The sequence below is a fragment of the Palaemon carinicauda genome, chromosome 11, assembly GCF_036898095.1.
Source record: "Palaemon carinicauda isolate YSFRI2023 chromosome 11, ASM3689809v2, whole genome shotgun sequence".
Lineage (NCBI taxonomy): Eukaryota > Metazoa > Arthropoda > Malacostraca > Decapoda > Palaemonidae > Palaemon > Palaemon carinicauda.
This window is the reverse complement of record NC_090735.1, coordinates 95,524,346-95,545,784: the sequence shown is the minus strand read 5'-3', so window position 1 is coordinate 95,545,784 and position 21,439 is coordinate 95,524,346.

The window sequence follows — 21,439 nt, the reverse complement described above, 5'->3', positions numbered from 1 at the left end:
TCTTGGACATCGAGGTTGCGAAGAGATCTATGGTTGGCTGGCCCCAGGTGACCCAAAGTCTCTTGCATACATCCTTGTGGAGGGTCCAATATGTTGGAATTATTGTCCCTTCCTACTGAGACAATCTGCTAAGACATTCAAGTTGCCTTGGAAGAAACTTGTTACTAGTGAAAAGTCTAGACCTATTGAACAGGAGAGGAGGTCACTTGCGAACTCGTACCATGTCAGAGAGTAGGTCCCTCCTTGCTAGGAGATGTACATCAAAGCAGGGAGTTGACCGTGTTCACCTCCACTACTTTGCCTTGAAGGAGAGACCTGAAGCTTTTCCAGGTCAGACGTACTGCCAGAAGCTTCTTGCAGTTAAAATGCATTGTCCTTTGACTCGAGTTCCATAATCCCGAGCATTCCCTACCGCCTAAGGTCGCACCCCAGCCTACGTCCGATGCGTCTGAGAAGAGAACGTGGTTGGGAGTCTGAACAGTCAGGGGAAGACCCTATCAAAGGTTGATAAAGTCCTTTCATCCAGTCAGACCAGACTTATCTTCCGGAAACCGGGATCGAGACCGCTTCTAGCGTCTTGTCCTTTTCCAGTGAAGAGCTAGATGAAACCAAAGAGGACGGAGGTGTAGTCTTCCAAGTGACACCAATTGAACCACGGATGACAGTGTCCTAACCAGACTCATCCACAGCCTGACAGGGCCGTGTTCCTTCTTCAGCATCTTCTGGATGGATAGCAGGGCTGGGGGTTGATCGTCTTGTTCAGCCATGTCCTCATCAGAGGGTTCCTCATCCGAAACTGATGAGGAAACGGCAACGGAGTGGGCAACGTCTGACTCGCTGAATCCGGTCGCACTGGTGGATGTGTGACGGAGCCGGACACAAGATCATGGTACTGCTGCACAGTCTGTGAACTGTCAACCATGGGGAAGCGAGGAAGTACAGCGACAACCCGAAACTGTCTAGACTGTCTGGGTTGTGCAGACAACCCCTTATCGGGTTGCTGAGGTTGCCGCACTGCGTCACAACAAGTCACCTCTGCTGGTTGTTGAACGTCTTCCTAGTGACACACTGAACGTCCACAACCACCTCAACTGGCGGACGTGAGTAGGATATCTCAGCGTCAACAGGGCGTACAACCAACCAGTAGGAAGGTTGTTGGCAAGAAGGTTCTTCTCCGTAAAAAATCCTCTATCAAGGACTAAGCTTGGACTGCATGTCTTGCAACAAAGCCCAAGGTCTATGGGAGCAGGTGTGGCAACAGACGGGGTTAGCGACTGAAGCGGAACCATTTACCCTCCCTGGAAGCATGTTATGCTTTAATTAAAGTCCATAGGAGGCTAAGCAGCTTAAGGCTCCTCTCCAAATGACAGAGTCCTCAAGGGAATATCAGAAGGAGGGAGAACAGCACTTTCTCATCTACAGGAACCATGTCCGAGAAAAGCTAGGTTATGTCAGTGAGGGTTTCACTGGTGCATAAGCAGCAGACCAGAAGGCAACGTTATGAAACTGCTTGACAGTCTGTGAACTGTCAAAAACTGAACTGTCAACCACCACAGGTGCGTGAGGACATACAGCACTGGTGTATTAGTAGCAGACCGGAAGGCAACGTCATGTAACTGTTTGACAGTCTGTGAGTTGGCAACAACCAAAGCTGTGTGGGGAAGCCTCAACTCCTGACTGACTAGTTTGCTGCGGGCGAGTGGCGGTAACCACAGTGTGTTGCGGAAGCTGACACACCGTGTCAAAACACGGCAGCTTGTGGTAGCTCACGCACGGCAACGGAGTGCTCCGTGTGTCTGTGGGAGTCAGCATACGTCTGGCAGGGTCGACTGCGCATGGGTGAAGGAGCTCTCACAACAAGAGTGTGGGAGCAGGCAGCCATGCCGGGCGCACAACCGTGGTAGGCTGTAGGCCAACGGGTGCATCGTCAACCTTCTCCGCAGTCGGAGTGTGGGAGCTGGCAACAACAAAAGCGGAGTGCTAGTGCGTGGGAGGGACTGCCGTGGGTTGCGGAGCATGCCGCATTGCGTCAAAACACGGCAGCTTGACAGCACCTTCCCACTGCTGATGCGGTAGCTCACGCATGTCAACGGAGGGTGCAGCATGAACATGCGTCTGGCAGGGTCGACTGCGCATCGGTGGTGGAGCTCTCACAGGTGGAGTGTGGGCTGGCAGCCGCAGTATCTGCTGAGCGCACAACCGTGGCAGGTTGTAGGTTAACAGGTGCAGTGTCAACCTTCTCAGCACGATACTCCTGCATGAAGGAAGCAAGCTGAGACTGCATAGTCTGCAGCATGGACCACTAGGGTCTACCAAAGACGGCAACAAACGGAGCTACTGTCCGTTGTGACTGAGGGTCTAAAACAGCTGGTGCGGCAACAGACGGAGTTACTGCCTGTTGCGGTACCACCTTGCCTCTCTTGGGAGGTGTGCAGTCGTCGGATAACTGCAGCGAGTCCGAACTGACCCAGTGGCTACACCTAGGCCGTTGGACTTGCGCGGAAGGGACCGACTTGCACTTAAAGCTGCAAGATTTGGTCCATGGTTTCTGCGAGAAACCTCTTCCGCAGACGAGGAATAAATGGGCTCTCTCGTCTTTATGTGGGTGGGGCGATCACGTCGGCAACGTGTGTAGATACACCCGAAACCACCGAGGGAAACGTCTGTTCGTCGATCAAGGCCTGTGGAACCCATAAGTCCTTCGACATTACTTCTCCCCTGGGCTTGGGAGCTTGTAAGAGGTATCGGACTAGGTGAACAGCTGGCACGAACAGACGAACCCTCGAACGCAACACTGTAACACTTTGCGCATATCACTTTATCACTTTTGATTTTCTGTTTGCACTTATTTCACTGAAATCGAAACTTTAAGTGATTTGTACCTGAAACACGCAATCCTATCCTTCATTAAAAGGTAGTAATTGCGAAAACAGTTTTACAATGCAACAGAAAAACATAATGAAAGATAAAGAATTCAGTGGCTGGAAAAGAGACTAAACACTAGATCAAATAAACTACGTTTAAAATCTCTCACCGCATAAAGCCTGGGAACAAGAATAAAACTCTAGAAACATTTTACCTTCTTCCCCTACAGCGACTAGGGAGAAGAGTAAAAAAAAAAAAAAAAAAACGAAAACAACGTTACCCGCTTGAACGAAACGTTTATTCTCCTCTCTCTCCCTCCGTCTCTATCTCTCTCTCTCTTCTCTCTTGACTTAGAACCTGAGAGAAGAGCCCAATTATATATCGTTAAAACATATTATTTGCTAAAGGAAAAAACTGAAAGGTTTCCCAAATAAAAAGTTCCTTTATTAGAATTAAAACCATTTAAGCTAAGAAAGAATGAACGAAACGCTAGAATCGGTTTACTCTTACTGCAACGTGAAACCGTGAAATACTCTCTCTCTATCGTAACGATAGAGCGCATGTTGAACGTTCTGAACGTCAACAACTGCGGAGACTAAACTAAACGTTAGTTCATCTTTGAAAACAGTACGAGACTATCAAAGAAATTCTTAAAAGGAAAATACGATATGACAGGCTCAATGTTAATTAACTTCGGTTCCAAGTAAGGACCGCCTACTATTAGGAAAGGTCGCATATAAACAAACATAAAAATTAATTTTTATAAGTTTATAATAAATGGAAAGTTAATCGAAGAGGCCTATAAAGGCGGAGTAAAACCATTTAAGCTATAACTTGTTAAGCAAAATTACCAAAAACCTAAACACACTTCCGTCTAAGGGAAGGGTCGGCCATTTAAAAGTGAAAGAGAGTCCATACTCTCTTCGTCACCAACACTTCCGTCTAAGGGAAGGGTCGGCCATTAAAAGTGAAAGAGAGTCCATACTCTCTTCGTCACCATAATTAAATCTATCCAAAACGAGTTCAAGTTTTGAAATGAAGATAAAACCCCTGCATAGCGAAAGCTCAAAACTGGAATAGTGTACTTCACCAAATCGTTGTGAAAATAAATCCAGTTAGGGACGGCGTATTTAGTAGGTCTTGCCTGTGACACGACAGAGGGAAAATTGGTTCGTTGTTGACATCGAGTACTTGAGTACCTACTTGACAGATGGCGCTGTTGATGTACACCCCCACCTGTATAGCGATCGCTGGCGTATTCCTCCCGTAGGTTTTTTCTGTCGGGCAGCAGGGATGCAGCTATATGATCATCGGGTAAGTTTGATATTGAAAAACACATTTTGTGGCAGTTGGTTCAAGCCAGATTGGCGCCAGCGCGCATGCTACATTGCCGTCCGCACCTTGTATTATATTCTCGTACCTGTTTGAATAATCCGTCAGTTGTTGTTGGTGATAGCTCGTCTCACTGTCCTTACAACTGGTGACACTGGAGTTGGAGTAGCATCAGCGGTTATGGCTTTGCCATTAACGGACTTATTACGGCCGTGCTACCTTCTTTCACTCCGTTACCTTAGGCGTGAGCTTCGGCCTTTGGTGTTCCCACACCTGGGTGCGTTTGTAAGGCAGTAGGATGAGCTTAACCAACATCTCAACTTCCCATCACACCCAGCAGCCTCGCCTCCACGCCCAAAGTCAAACTGCCGCCGTTTTCTCAACACAACACCGCTTCCTGGTTCCTGAGAGCAGACGTACTCTTCCGAGTCGCTAGGCTCAGCAACTCCTGCGCCAAGGCCGACATCGTTTTCACCTCCATCCCAGAGGAGGTATTCGACAACATTTCCCCATGGCTCGACGCCCAGGCTGGCCAAGTTTCCTACGACGACCTGAGAACGAAACTAATCGGTATCTACTCACTCTCCATTTCAGCAAGGACACAGCAAGTCCTGGATCTCGCCGGCAAACCCATGGGTGACACCTCTCCTGTCGCGGCGTGGGACGAGTTGACCGGCCTGCTAATGCTTCCCAAGACCAACAGCAACGGCCGACGGCGCGAGATTAGCCTATCTCGCGAGATTTTCCTTCGACGCCTGCCGCAGGACGTAAGGGCCCAATTGACGGACGCCGACACACTTCCGATGAACGAACTCCTGTCGAAGGCTCAGAAGCTCCACAAGGCCTCCAAAGCATCCCACCTCGGGGCATCATCAGTATCATCTTCGTTCTCCTCCTTCAGCTGCTCTTCCATAGACTTCAGCAAGGCCTCCTGACGACGAGGACGAGATCAACGCTCTGGCAAGGAGGAAACCACCACAACCGACACGTCCGAGCCCTAGGCCTAATCCAGCGTGGTGTTTCTACCATCAGCAGTTCGGCAGCGACGGCAAGAAATGTGGGGCACCATGCAATTTCCCTAGAAGATGACGCCAGAAGAAACCACCTAACACCATCGCAGCTGCAGGAAACCAAAGCAAGAATGGTTTCTATATCCTCGACACCGTCTCCAACCGTAGACTCATGGTCGACACCGGCGCTATGCAGTCAACGTTCCCGCCGTCACAAGCCGACCTAGACCGTGGTCCCAACAAAGACGCCCCCTCGCTCGTCGCCGCCAACGGGTCTCCCATGCGGTGTTATGGGACTAGGGTCCTCAGGATATCTATCATGGGCCGTTCGTATTCCTGGCCCTTCGCCATCGCTGACGTCAGTCAGATTTCCTCGCTCCCCACGGACTACTCGTCGACGTTGCTGGGAAACGCCTCATCGACACAGGAACCTACCGGTCCCGCGCCCTAAGAGCCCGCCCTGCCACAATGTCCGTATCTGCTGTTAAGACGCAGCCCTATGCCGACCTCCTGCAAGAATTTCCTGACGTTTTCAAGCCCGAGCTCTGCCAATCGCCGGGATCCCCCTCCAAGCACGGGATCTACCACCACATCACGACGACGGGACCTCCTACACACGCCAAATTCCGCCGCCTCCCGCCCCAGAAGCTGAGGGACGCCAAACGCGCCTTTGAGGACATGGAACGCATGGGTATCTGTAAGAAAGCATCGAGCCCCTGGGCATCTCCCCTACATATGGTAAAGAAGCCTGACGGGACCTGGAGACCTTGTGGCGACTACAGGCGCCTCAACCTCATCACAACACCTGACCACTACCCTCTGCCCAACATGCAAGACCTGACGAATGCGTTGCATGGCGCGAAATACTTCATCAAGATGGACCTTCTCAAGTCTTACTTCCAGGTCCCCGTATTTCCAGAGGACATTCCGAAAACTGCCATTGTGACACCGTTCGGATCCTACACCTTCGCATACTCAACCTTCGGTCTACGCAATGCGGGGGCGACCTTCCAACGCCTAATGGATAGCATCCTGGGTGACCTACCATTCTGCGTCTGCTATGTTGACGACATCCTGATATTCTCAAGGACCAAGGAGGAACACCAGAGACAAGTCCGCGCCATCCTCAAATGCCTGCAGGAGAATGGCCTGGTTGTACGTTTCGACAAATGCACGTTCAGCGACAAAGGAGTGGACTTTCTCGGTCATCGCGTCATGTACTGTCCGTACAAACAAAGTACTGTAAGTTTATAAGAACCAATACTGTACAGTATTTACCAAACCCTATTCTTAACTTTGATAGTAATGAAAGGATAAGATTTATGCCTGCTGTTGTTGCTTTATAAAAAGCATTACTGTATGAGAAAACAGTAGCAATAAAACACATTTTGCAATAAAGAAAAAGGCTGGGTTCTTATGAATTTCTTTTAATTCATAAATTTGAAATATGTACAGCAGCCATCAAACAAAACTTTACACTGAGTATCATAAAACTAAGCAATATTACTGACAAGGTTTCAATTTCATACCATAGGCCTGTAGTTGAATAATACTGCCACAGCACATTAAACATGTAAAAATCTGGGTATTCGTTCCCCGTAAGTCTGAGTTACAGCGTTCCCCAGACCGGCAATCCAGGGATTTCTCGCCACGGAGGCCATCCTCCAGACGTAGATATGACCCTCGCAGGGAGAAATGCGAGAAGGCCTCTTCAGGCAGGCGTAAGGCCGCGAAGCTTCCGGTTCACCCCGCCCAGCGGGGGGAACCGTGCTTCCTACGGCACGAGACCCAAGCGGACCTCGACCTAGCTAAAAGGCTACCCTCGGGGCACGTTCTCTCACTCCCGGGTTAGCCCTCCATAGAAAACGGGTATAAGGTATACCTGTACTACACAAAACTCTGTTCGGTAGAGAGGAGATTACAGGTAACTCCTAAGAAAGTAGTTCGAGGTAAGTATTCGTGTTGGAACAAACAATCTTTACTTGTGGACAACTGAAATCGCATGATAAACTTCTAACCCAACCTAGGATGATACTGTATATCCAAACACATCAGGGGAGCAACATCACTTACCTAACCTGACCAGGATGGGTGCCCCATTCTTACACATTGTACATTAAACTCTGCATAGTGAAGTTAGACCAATGTTCTTAGTTCTATGATAACCTTTGATAGTGTCTGGTTTCATATAAAGATTGGCCGGTAACAATTACAGCATAGTTTATAGCTATGTAAACAGATAACAGGTGGTAACAACTCCCTAAGTAACTCTTTCTTACCTACGCTACACATAATAAGCATAAATGGTCAGTTATATTAAGACAAAATTTAAAATAGGTAACAAAATATTCAAACATAGCCCACCATGTACATTAGTAACTGTGACTAATAGCTTATGCGCGATATCAAATTTTGGAAATAGGACCTGGCATTGGGGCCAAGGGAAGTTATTTGGTGGTAACATCTCACATCAGTTTACCCAAGCACCTTTTTTAGATAGTTTGTGGTGTATGTATGCCACAAGCCGCATAACTCCCTTATTTTCAACCCTATTACAAACTCGTATCGAATAGAAACTGTTCAGAATGTTTTCAATACCGCAAGTAAGTACTTACCAGATAGATAGAACTTAAAACGACCCAATCAGACCCCACTTGATGGGAAATTGCCAAAAGGTTTTTTCTTACCGGTAGTAGGTTGGCCAGGGCACCAGCCACCCGTTAAGATACTACCGCTAGAGAGTTATGGGGGTCCTTTGACTAGCCAGACAGTACTACATTGGATCCTTCTCTCTGGTTACAGTTCATTTTCCCTTTTGTCTACACACACACACACACACACACCGAATAGTCTGGCCTATTCTTTAGACATTCTCCTCTATCCTCATACACCTGACAACACTGAGATTACCAAACAATTCTTCTTCACTCAAGGGGTTAACTACTGCACTGTAATTGGTCAGTGGCTACTTTCCTCTTGGTAAGGGTAGAAGGGACTCTTTAGCTACGGTAAGCAGCTCTTCTAGGGGAAGGACACACCAAAATCAAACCATTGTTCTCTAGTCTTGGGTAGTGACATAACCATGGTCTTCCACTGCCTTGGCTTAGAATTCTCTTGCTTGAGGGTACACTCGGGCACACTATTCTCTCTTGTTTCTCCTCCTCCTTGTTTTGTTAATGTTTTTATAGTTTATATAGGAAATATTTATTTCAAGATTGTTGCTGTTCTTAAAACAATTAATTTTTTCCTTGTTCCCTTTCCTCACTGGACTGTTTTCCCTGTTGGAGCCCCTGGGCTTGTAGCATCCTGCTTTTCCAACTAGGGTTGCAGCTTAGCAAATAATAATAATAATAATAATTAGAATTCAGTATTTCAAAAATTTAAACAGGGTACTGTGAGCATCAAGCATGAGTCAGAGATGTCCATTCTTAGCCCTTAAGACGCAAGGATGGCAACGCATCACTCCAAGAGCGACGAAGTTCGACCTGATACTTGTGAATGATTTTCTAAACCAATCAATCTAAAACTATCGAGTGTTACGGACTTTACCCAGCAAAAGGAATTTACATCTTATTGATATAAGATAGGATTCCCGGGTGATTATTCCGGCATTTGTTCCAAGTGTAGTGTTGGTGAAATGCATTGTCTATGATGGAAAATCAGCGCACAATAGCAAGCCCACGTGTCTTGGCGATGTCCAAATAGTTAGTGCCAAATATTCCAACTTCAGGGAATTTGAGTAATGTAGGTATAGCTACTGTTCCAGTTAATATAATCCTAAGGTGAATGTAATTTGTTAGGCAAGTGTAAACTTTCTTATTACTTGTAAAATTTATTTCCTTTATGAAATATGATTTTGTGTTATCTTGCCAGGAGTGAAGAGGGTTGGGAAGCAAACACAGGGTAAACTAAGAATACACCAGTCTAAGGAAGTGTTCCTGTGTAGATGTTTTGCAATGTGACAGGCACAGGTTTTGTAGTACAGTACAACGTCCACGGTGACAGACGACTAGAGTAGAGAGTGGGGAAGTGATTTCAATTTCCTATGCACACAGGGGCCCCTGACAGTCAATATACAGTCTCCAATACTCCTTTACCAATGTACAATCTTTATATACTTTATATACTTCTTAGAGTGGTTGTGGCCTGATTAGTAACGTCTCTGTCTGGTGTTTGCCAGACCGGGGTTCGAGTCCCACTCCGACTTGTTAGTGCCATTAGTGTCTGCAACCTTACCATCCTTGTGAGCTAAGTTTGGGGGTTTGGGGGAGCCTATAAGTCTATCTGCTGAGTCATCAGCAACCATTGCCTGGCCCTCCCTGGTCCTAGTTTGGGTGGAGAGGAGGCATGGGCGCTGATCATATAATATATGGTGTCTCTAGGGCATTGTCCTGATTGCTAGGGCAATGTGACTGTCCCTTGCCTCTGCCATTCATGAGCGACCTTTAATCCTGTTTTAAATCAATCTTGGGGTGTATGTATGATGACAGCCATGCTCCATAATTCCCTAACCTTGCTAGGAGTGAAACAGGTAACGATTTAAAAACAGGGAAAGCTAAAAATATGACAGTATAAGGGGGTCGCAAAGAGCATTAGCCACATCTATTAGGTAAGTAGGTAAAGACAAGGCTTGTAGGTTAGGTTAGGTTGGGAAGTTTAAATTAGGTGGTATTCTTATGTAGAGGGAGCCTCTATAGTTTATGGGGACAGGCCTTGGACCGGCCGAGAATCGAGTAAAAAATCGGCTCTTTTTCAAGGGAATGATCACAGAATGAAATACAGTAATATTAAATTCACTAAATTTGTAAATGCTTATCCCAACAATCTACAGTACATACTAGGACCACTCTGCGCATGAAAGTCGGAAAAGTGCGAGAAAAATGGACAACTAACCCAAAATTCCCCTCCTAACCTGACCTACAAGCCGTGTCCTTACCTTCCTCGTGACCTAACTGGGCGGATAACGCCCCCATGCGACCCCCCAATCACTGTCGCTAACATACAAACCCCACAAGCCCAACCTAACCGAACCTAGTAGATCCCAGGTCACAACCCTTAGCCGGGGGCAAGCCCCCCGGGCCCCCTTCGTAAGTCTCTCTCCTACACAAAAAAAGCTATGGGCAGCGCTCTAAATTATATCTTAACCACATTGTAATAATAAAAAAGTTACTCAGGATTACCTTAATATTTGTAGTTGCTGAAGTCTAAATCCTCGGGTTCTTGCGCCTTCACAGGGACCCCTAAAGTCACCTAAGAGCCTTTTCAAAATAAAAAATGAAAAAATTACGGGGTAACTTGAGCAAAGTCCCGTAGGTCTAAAAACCTTATTGTCTTCAAAGCATCAAGCTGATCTATATGAGTAATAAACTCAACACCATCGCTCAAAGAGAAACTATACGGAACACGTCTGTCCATTACGGCGTTTAGTGTTGGAAAGGGTCTACCTCATGTGTAGGTCAATCTCGGGTTGAAGGGGGGCATTTAAAATTTTGAAATCACGCGGCCAGCAAAAGTAGGCCTACAAGCGCATGGAAACGAAGGGCTAGTTTGAGTGGTTTGTTTGACACTGGCTATATCTACCGAAACATCTTAACTAGATGTTGGCCAACCTAACCTTTGGTTGTATATATAACAAATTAGTATTCGGCATAATTTCAGGACGTGTCCCAAAGAACTAACAATCTTAACAAGGGGTTAAAAATGAAGATTGTTGGGATTAGCGAAAACATAAGTCCGAACATCAATAACTGTTCAAGCTTGCGCCACCAGCTGATAGGCGAACAGAGCGCCGCCAAACAGGTGTTATTATAGTCAGGCAGGAAACAATGCTTGGGGGATATTTTAAAATCAAGTAACTTGGCCGTGGCTTCAGTGGACGACGCATTGTAACGACCTTTCCCTAACCTAAAAATTCATGCGGTAAAAATTTAGATTGATGAGACAGTATTAAATTGTAAAAACGAACGATTCTTAGACTGGGATGACACGGGCTCTATCTATCGGGAAAGTTGGAAACTAAGCAGGAGCTACCCGTGACTTGCGTTCGGACAGTGCTGAACTTAGAAAATATTGCCGTGGTAAAGGTAAATTATATATTCAAAATTATAAAATAACATCATATTTTGGTATATTGGATTATAGTAAAGAACATCTTCCCCATAATGAAAAACGATTTGGCGAGTATTAAGAAAGATATCGCCGTCCCTAAAAACTACATTCACCCCAGTGGACAATAAAGCCCTACCCACAAAAGTCAGGCGAGAACAGGCTTTCTTTGAACCATTTGACTAACGTGTTCGACAACCAAATACACCGTTCACACGTTCAAACATCACTTCAAACACTTGACGACGAACCATTCGATCGTGTAAACCCGCCTTTACAACGACTAGAAAATGTGAAGAAAATTCTCCCACGAGGGAGGAAATGGCCGCTGATATACAAAGGCTCCTAAATCTTTACCCATGGACTGTTTAAGGTACTTCAATGTATCAGGAGTTGGAATACATTAAACTGGAGGAGTTTAGGTTAATAGAGGTGTTAGGTTAGGTAGGCAATACTCCTCGTGAATAATGATCCTTCGTAAGAGGTCTATGGTTGAGCCTACTACCAGCTATTGATGATGCACATTCAATATCACTTATTGCATAGGATCTATGGGCTATTTCAGTTAAGGAATGACGTAAAATGTCTATAATAAATGTCTAAATCTCTAAAAATCTTACGTAATGAGGTAAAGGTTATTTATCTCACAAATGCTTCGCTAAAATACGAGATTCCACATAGACAGCCTAGCCTCGGAAATGAAGCAATTATTGGGTCTAATGGCTTCATTGGTTATAACATCCCTTACAATTCCTATTTACAATATACCCTACGTTATTAAGCATGTAATTTTACTAATAAAAACGATAGGTTAACCATAAAATAACGCTAAATAACGCCAAATAACGCTTACCAAGTTAGAGTAACTTTCTCACTTTTCATATTTAAAACTTGACTTTGTTTACGCTATTAAAGAAGCTTTGCACTTGTGCGGTAGAGTGGCCGCAAACTTATTTTGCGGAGTGAGCAGTTATTCTTTACTTTTTATATATTTCTTCCTTAGATAAGATATTTCACATTATTTTCTTATTTTCCTCTTCATATGGCTGTTAAAATTCTTTTATCTTTCTTTAGAAATGACCAAGTTAAGGTTTATGAATGGTAATGTTAGAAGATATACGTAAGCTTAACACTTAGGAAGAAGTCATAGTAATATAGACAAAGTTGCTTATGATAAAAGAAAATTATAGAAATAGGAAAGAAAATTATATGCTTTTTTGGTTGTGCAGTGAAGCATATGATACGACAGAGCATTTGTTTATTAGTAAAGAACTAAGAAAATTTAGATGCAATAGCACAGAATTCAGAGAAAATTTTGAAGCAGTAGCATAGAATTAAAGAATTTAGCATTAAAAAAACAGATATATTGCCCAATATCTTATTATCATTAACATTATTACTTGCCAAGCTACAGCCCTATTTGAAAAAGCAGAATTCTATAAGCCCAAGAGCTCCAACAGGGAAAATACCCCAGTGAGGAGATGAAATAAGGAAACTACACGAAAAGTAATTGAAACTTAAAATGAAATAGTTTAAGAACAGTAACTGCATGAAAATGAATATTTCATATATAAACTAGAAACAAAACTTAAAAAAAATAGAGGAAGAGAAATAAGATAAAATAGTGTGACTGAGTGTACCCTCAAGCAAGAGAACTCTACCCCCAAGACAGTGAAAGACCATGGTACAGAGGCTAAGGTACTGTCCAAGACAAAGAACAATGGTTTGATTTTCCGGAATATCCTTCTCCTAGAAGAGCTGCTATGGAAGTACACAAGTTGTACTCTCTTTTTAAGAGGTAGCCTAACTAATGACAGTGAACTTTCTGCAGAGTAAAGCTCTTTGCACCTACACATCTAATACTCTGGCCAAAATCATGGTTCCTGATTCCTAAATTGCTCACTTTGCAAAATAAGTTTGACAGGAGCAAAGCCTCTAAACTTATATTCAGTAATCCAATTGAGATATTTTCCTGTAAAGTAAGCAAATCTTAGAAAAGATCTTTAGTTTTAAGCTTATCCTAATGTACCTTGAAATCAGCTGGGATATATTTTGTCAGTTTTGGCCATAATTATGGTACTTTAAATTCTTCTTTCAGATTCATGGCCCAGCTTATTTAGGTTTATATTGTATCCTGTTCCTTTAACTTTACTCATTTTGGGATGCAAATAAATATTCTGCATTATTTATTTTGTCTTTGCATAAGTCACAAACATCATCTATGTATTTTTCCTATGATTTATTTTATTTTGAGCATTTTAACTTTGTTTTCCCAATTCGTTATTATCAGGATTGCCTTATCCATATCGATTTCTCTAATATATGGATGAGGGCCATTCCTTTGTATTTCAATTCCCGTTTACTCTAAGAACAAGGAATTTCGAAACACCTGCTATAGATGTTGCCCGGTATATTAGACAGGCCCTTGAAATTAGAAGTAAAAGTATGTAAGCTGTGCAGCTTGTGTAGGAGGTAACTGGTGATAATGAATTTTTCTGCAGATGTGCTTCTAGACTAGTGTGCCTACAATTACCGTATTGTGGAGAGAGCAACGAGGAACCTGGAACCTACGCTATATTGGACGTCTTACGTCGATGTTTATCTCAATTTTATAACTTGATTGAGTAAAATATCAAAACCAAACTAAGCCAAGCATTGTGTACCTTAATAAAGTATCACCTATGAATACACATTTGTTATGCTTTAAAAGATACAACACATTAACTTGTATGAAATCCAAATAAAAAATAATTTACAATAATTTATGATTGATATGATAAAGAAAACTAGTAATATTGAGGAAGAGAAAACCATTTTTATTGGGAGACTAAATTATATTTGTTACGTATTAACGTTTCTTCTGTAATACAATAAAACTTCACCGAGTTTCTTCATTAAATTATGTGGGTCTCCTAACTACTTTAAGAAGTTAATGACTGCGAAAATATTATGAACTTTTTATACAGTTACAAAATAATTTGAATATTGAAAATGTTCAAACCAAAGCAGTCACAGTAGACTTTACCTTACCTAACATAGGTGACAGGTCTTCGTCGTGGACTGTCAATTGCCTCCAACTGGTCCTGTCTCTAGTTTTATGTATAAATTTCCATCTATTATATTCCCATTTACAACCTCCATTAAGCTGTGCAGGAACTTTTTTTCTTTGCAGGATTCTTGCTCTTTTCCTATCTGTCCATTAAGGCACAAAAGTTTCATCTCTTCGTGTCCCAGAAATTCCATTTGCCTCTGTATAACTTTTATAATTGACCTTTTCTCGATTCACACTTATTCCCTACTCATCTGACACTTTCTCAGCTCTTGTGACCTTCGATATTCTTCTGTAAATCACAACTCAGCTGTATTTATTTAATTTTTCAAGTTCTTGTTTAATGTCCACATCTCCCACCTATTAAGTGTGGACCATACCTGGCTTATCAGTGTTCTAACTCTTGTCCAAATGCCTCAACTGTTGTTTGTCAATAAGGTCTTCATACTGTTAAGAGCAACTTTTGCTATTAAGTATTCTTTTCTTTATTATTATTACATCTTGCATCGTGTTATTATTTACTGTGCCTAAATATACAAATATATATTTGGTTTATTGTTCCTGGGTCCATGATGATGATACAATTTGGAGGTTCCAAGTTTTTTATGCTACTACCACCATTTTTTCCATGTTTTTTAGTCCCAAGTTCTCACTGTCGCATTTTATAGACCAAATGATTAAAAAAAATCACTAAAAAGTTTGGCGCTAAAGAGGAAAGAGGAAGAACTATTTGAAATAAAGAGATGGGAATGGTGAGAAGGATTGCTGAAATTTAACTACTAGAAATGGGGGATATTCAAGATCTAAGCAGAATGTAAAGTAGAACTTCAGAAGTGCAAACTTGCAGAAAATGTTTTTATGTTGAACAGGTTGACATAAGTCTTTTTATAGTTTATAAATGAAAGATCTTTTAATGTTGTTACTGTTCTTAAAATATATTTTAATTGTTCATTACTTCTCATACAGTTTACTTATTTCCTTTCCTCACTGGGCTATTTTTCCCGGTTGGAACCCTTGGGCAAGCACACTGCTTCACCAACTAGGCTTGTAGCTTAGCTAGTAATAATAATCATCATTTCCTCCTACGGTTATTGATGCAAAAAGCCTCAATAAGAATAAAATAATGATAATAATGTAATGTAGAATGGAATGGAGGCCTGTTTGAGATATTACGGCCATGTAATGAGAAGAAAGATGGAAATTATCAAGAGAGCTAAGAACATGCCAGTGTTGGGGAGGAGGAGTGTGGGGCATCAGCAGATGAGATGGATGAATGTGGTGAGGTGGGACTGGGGAGAAGATGCAAGGAACAAAAGTAGTTAGATGGAAAAAGTAGACACAAGCAGCCCCACAAGGGCAGCCGTGACAGTAACTGGCTGTATATACACAACTCTTTAGACCAATTAGTCTTTAGATATCATATTAGAAATATAAAATCATTATGAAAAAAATTTAAAAAAAGATTTTAAGCATTATCTAGGAGGTACCATAGATTTAACTATGAAATTTTGGCTACATACATAGCTTGTCCCAGGGGTCTGGGAAGCCCTCCAGTGCCCAAGTTAAACTGAAATAGAACTCAGCAGTTGAACTATGAAGGAAAAGTTAAGAAGTTGAATAGCAGAGCAGATATACGGAAGAGGAACCCAGAGGTCAAAACATGGATCCATTTAGAAGACAAAGGGATGCTGCATTCACTCGTTTGAGATTGCCTGGAACTTGTCTCTATGGCTGCGGCTGTTAGACTATAAGTTATAGCCCACAAGAGTAGTTTGGTTCTTGTCTGCAAGAGGTCCTCTTGTCTGATGTCTCATGTGGTCATTGCTTTGCAGGAGGTACTCAGCCCAAGACTACATTATTATTTGGCAGTCTATTTAGGAAGTCCTTGGCAAGCTAAGGCCAGTTAAGAAAAAAAAAATTACTTGACCTCAAGTACTATTTGTCTTTTCTCAAATTGCCTGTTTATATATTACATGCCCTAAGCAGCAACCTCTATGCAATGTAGGAGGTATACTAACCGCAATAGTCCCTTAGAGCACCTTCAACAATGATGCATTTTCCCTTGATGGCAGTAGACTCTGATGAAGATATTGCATCACTAAATTCTTATAACAAGAAACTTACCTTAAATGTTTCCTTCCTATTATGACCAAGAACCAAAATAACCTATGTAATAAATTCTTTGAAACTTACAATAAACCAAGAATATGGACAACCCATGCTTTTCCCTTGGACTATGATTTTGGATATCACTGCATGACCCCAGCTACCCATTTGTAGTATTGGCCATATTACCCAGCAATTTTAGAAGAATTACAGGTAAAGTTCTTTTTTTAGATTGTTGTACCTTACGTAATACACTGGCTCTTGCATTCTTCTTCTTCTTTGTCTACATCTTTTCCCTCTTCAATGTGGGGTCGATGTTTCTGGTCAGCTTTCTCCATCTACCTCTGTCCCACACCTCATCACCGGGGTAGTGTTCTTTTGTTTGAGGGTACACTCAGGCAAACTATTCTATCTTATTTCTCTTCCTCTTGTTTTTTAAAGTTTTTAGTTTATATATGAACTTTTTATTCTAATGCTGTTACTGATCTTAAAATATTTCATTTAAACACATGGTTTTAACACAGCCCACTAAATATACATACTGTTTTCATTGGATAATCCATGCAGCAGCAGCATCAAAATATTCAACCTATCCTTCCATAACGCCTTGACTTTGTTACTTTGCTAACCAAAAACCTTCCTACATCATGATCATAATAATAATAATAATAATTATTATTATTATTATTATTATTATTATTATTATTATTCACTTGCTAAGGTACAACCCTAGTTGGAAAAGCGGGATGCTATAAGCCCGAGGGCTCCACCAGGGAAAATAGCCTAGTGAGGAAAGTTGAGTTAAATACAAGAGGGGGGTTAGTGGGGGGGGGTGAGTGGGGGGGGGGGTGAGGGTGGGGGTAAGGGGGGTGAGGGTGGGGGTGAGGGGGGTTACATGTGAGGGGTAAATATACCAAACATATGCCGAATAACTACCTGTTCATAATTAGAATTTATCAAATAATTCAACAAAATTCTTTCATCAGGCAACTACAATATAGCAAACGGTTAGGCAACCGCAATATAGCAAAAGGTTAGGCAACTAAAATATAGCAAAAGGTTAGGCAATTTAATATAGCAAAAGGTTAGGCAACCGCAATATAGAAAAAGGTTAGGCAACTAAAATATAGAAAAAGGTTAGGCAATTTAATATAGCAAAAGGTTAGGCAACCGCAATATAGAAAAAGGTTAGGCAACTACAATATAGCAAAAGGTTAGGCAACTAAAATATAGAAAAAGGTTAGGCAATTTAATATAGCAAAAGGTTAGGCAATTTATATGATTTATATTCAACGTAGACTTATAGATTCTTTCAAATGTGAATTATCTTTTATAATTAGCATTGAGGATTCTAATGGAATGTTAGTTTGGGCCTTTGAACTGTATCGTGGTCTTCCACTGCCTTGGGAGCTAGAGTTCTCTTGCTTGAGGATACAGTCGGGGGCACTTTTCTATCATTTCTTTTCCTCTGTTTTAAGTTTTTATAGTTTATATATGAAAGATCTATTTTAGTGTTTTTTACTGTTCTTAGAATATTTTATAGTTCATTATTTCTCTTGTAGTTTGTTTATTTCCTTTCCTCACAGGGCTATTTTCCCCTATTGGAGCCCTTGGGCATATAGCATCCTGCTTTTCCAGCTAGGGCTGTAGCCTAGTAATAATAATAACAACAACAACAACAATAATAATAATAATAATAATAATAATAATAATAATGATAATAATAATAATAATTTGTCGGGAATTATTCCGTGCGTTAACGAGTAAACAAACTTAAATTTAAATTATTCACTTTATTTGCATCATTATACTTAAACGAAATTTGATTACCTTATTAATAGCTTGCTTTAAACCTGACTTTACTTAAAACACTATGGAAAAAAAACAATCTTATCCAGTTATTTAGTTTAACCATCAGCTCTTAAGCGAGCTCTCAGAGATAAATAACGTCCAAATTAAACTAATTTCTCAACAAAGACTTCCTTTGAAACTTTTTAGCGCAATTCAAAATAGTACCAATATCCCTGCATTTTTTCCTATCATGAAAATCAGAATGTCACTTGGTGATAAGAGACGAAACATCTTGGCACTAAAACGTCCACATTCATTAAATCAAGGGAATTATGAGTTAACATAAACCCTGTCTACTTCTCCAATAGAATACTGAAAGATGCCTGCGCATTCCTTTACAAAATGTGTGCCTACATGTTTTGCCATTTAGATAACTAATAAGTTACTAACGCATAATATAATGTAAACATTCCATGGACAGTCAATGCATTATTATTGGCTACATATTAGGTCATTCAAATTAAACTATAAAAATCACAGACCTAAGTACAAATGAGGAACTTAATATCCTTGGCCTTCAATCATAGGGCTCAATACTACACAGTATGGCCACCATAAAGGACAATACTACACAGTATGGCCACAAAGGACAATACTACACAGTATGGCCACCACAAAGGACAATACTACACAGTATGGCCACCATAAGGCACAATACTGCACAGTATAGCCACCATAAGGCACAATGCTACCAATATGGGCTACATAAGGCACAATACAGCACAGTATGGCCTACATAAGGCACAATACTGCACAGTATAGTCACTTAAAGGCACAATACTACACAGTATAGTCACCTAAAGGCACAATACTGCACAGTATAGTCACCTAAAGGCACAATACTGCACAGTATGGCCATCATATGTAGGGTAACCATTTATTTGCGACGTGAAAGGGGGACATCAGTATAAACTAACAAGTAAATACATGATACCATAATCCTGTCATGGGAAACCACTCTCTCCATTCCCTATCCTAGCACACGCTTTACTGCCAATGTATAAAAATCTTCACTGCTTGCAGCAACCTTTCACCAATTCCATATAGCCTCATGACATTCCCCATCGCTTCCCTATCAACACGCTTTCTCCACGTCCATAAACGCAACATACACCTTCCTTTTACCAAATATTTCTTCCATATCTGCCTAACTGTAAAAACTCTGATCCACACATCTCTTACTTCTTCTTAAACCCACCCTGCTCTTCTACGATTGCCTCCTCCTTTTATCCTTAATTCTATTAATCTGTACTCTATCATACACTTTTCCAGCCACACTCAGGCTGATACCCATTGAATTACCACACACATGCACATCTCCCTCACCTTTGTATAGCGGAACAATACCTGCACACACCCAGTACACCGATACCAATAACTTAAACCTATAGTAAACATTCTCACCAATCATTCAAGTAGAGTCAAGCACCTTCCATTTAACATCTCAGCCTTCAAGCCATCCATACCAGGTGCTTTTCATGCCCAGGTTCTATCTAGGGTGACTGATATTGGATTAAATAATTGGGTCAGTTATTTTAATGACAGATGTCAAATTATAAAAGGTAGGTTACTAGATTATACTTAAAAACATTTATAAAATGATTAGTAAACGCTTGAAATATTTAGACCTTGCAATTTTGACCAATTCTAAACAACTGTATGGAAAAAATTATAAATTCTACTGAATAAAACTCATAAAAAGCTAAAACTTCTTACTGGTTTCAACCCAGAATGAAAGAAGGAAACTAGAGGGGTTTATTTTTTGACCTTTTCTTTGCACCAATATTTATGGTTAGGAAGGATAAAACACAAAATAACTGGTAGGAAAAATGTATCTCATGAATTTGGCTGGAAATTAAAACATCATATATTTACCAAATATTCTGCCTAGTACGATACCCTGGGTAAATAATGCAAAGTGACATTAGGAATTGCATGAGTGATTCAAATAAGAATAATAAAAAAACAAGCCTTTATCTAAAGTGAAATCCCTTTTCATAATAATGAACAAATTATACTTGAAATAGAAATGCTGGCAGTTCCACTGTAGAATTTTGGCGAATGTTAAGTTGCATTCAGCATTAAGGTTACAAGTCTAAGTTATTTCGGACCTAATGGTTAAATGAAAAATTTGACAGGTGAAGCTAAGACTTTCCCAGTTGGCTGACGTTTCATTTCTCACCAATTGCTATTCTTCTCGCTTCAGTCATCAATTTAACATTACTTCCCTATCAATGAAGGAAATTAATAGAGTATGATTGATAAGTGGTAAGTTTGAAGCGTAATTTGATTTCAAGCTGAGAATGAATTATATCAGCAGACAGTAAGGTTGTAAATCAAAGAAAAAATTAATTGTAATCGTTCGGTGAGCTACGTGGTAGAGAAAGGATAACACAAGCTACAAGGTGACAAAACCTTTATTTTGAGCCAACATATGTGTACAACTTTAACTTTGCTGGAATAGAACATTTGCTCCTGTTCCACCAATGTTTTTTTTTTCCCTAGAACACAGGGGGTGATCTAAATGACGCCGGGTACACAAGATCCTTAAAATAATTCACAATTTGGTAAACTAATTATCATTACATCAAGAATGTGTCTTCCAACAATTTCAGTCCATTGGCCTCCTTTTTAGCAGACACATGGAAAACAAAGCATGTTAGAATAATCACAGTTCATAAGTTTAAATACCTGTGCAATTTTCCAGTAATGGATTTTTTAAGGAAATTTATCAATATTGTGTAATATTATTGACAGAATAACGAATAAAGTGCCTGGAGAACTAGGGATCTTTAAAATTAGTCGTACAAGGACGTCATGATCATAAATTACAGAGCAACATTATTCTCAACAATAGGAAACTTAAAGTGATAAAAAGTTTACTCCTATTTTCCACCAATTAGGGGTCCAGGATGATCATATTTTTATAAAACTGAAAAACTACTAAGGATCAAGATTTTTATTTTTTCATGTAATGAAATGGGCGGAGGAAACAAAATGAACGCGTGTTGTGCAGAAAAATCAGCCATTTAATCGAAACCCACAAAACTTTATTTTTACAGATGTTGCACCAGTTGTGTCTTCACAACCATCACCGTCTTACCGATGGACTGACGTAGAT